This window comes from Tupaia chinensis, unplaced genomic scaffold (assembly GCF_000334495.1).
Source record: "Tupaia chinensis unplaced genomic scaffold, TupChi_1.0 Scaffold000201_1, whole genome shotgun sequence".
Classification (NCBI taxonomy): Eukaryota; Metazoa; Chordata; class Mammalia; order Scandentia; family Tupaiidae; genus Tupaia; species Tupaia belangeri.
In genome coordinates, this window is record NW_006159676.1 from 13,833 (window position 1) to 14,115 (window position 283).

Here is a 283-nt window from a genome sequence, read left to right on the forward strand (position 1 = left end):
TCCTCGATTTAACTCTAAGACACCATATACAAATTCGGAAATTGGAACTTATCAATAATCACATCAAATGTTGAGTTATTCATTGAGCAGTAAAAAATTATTTCCAGGGACCATCAGTTGACATAATGGCTATGTCACTGAACTCCCATGTAGCCAACCAACTCAACTCATGGTTTGAGTCCCAGACCTGGTGGCTTAAACTCACATGGGGCACATGTGTATGTGTGCCCAGCATCCTGAGAGGAGATTGGAGGAGAAGGGATTGCAGTGTGACTATCCCCCC

At 43.1% G+C, this 283-nt stretch overlaps 1 pseudogene; it reads right to left on the reverse strand.

Annotated features, from left to right (window-relative positions):
- The window catches only part of LOC102491823 (coiled-coil domain-containing protein 34 pseudogene), a 3,575-nt pseudogene that overhangs the window by 1,590 nt on the left and 1,702 nt on the right, over positions 1-283 (reverse strand).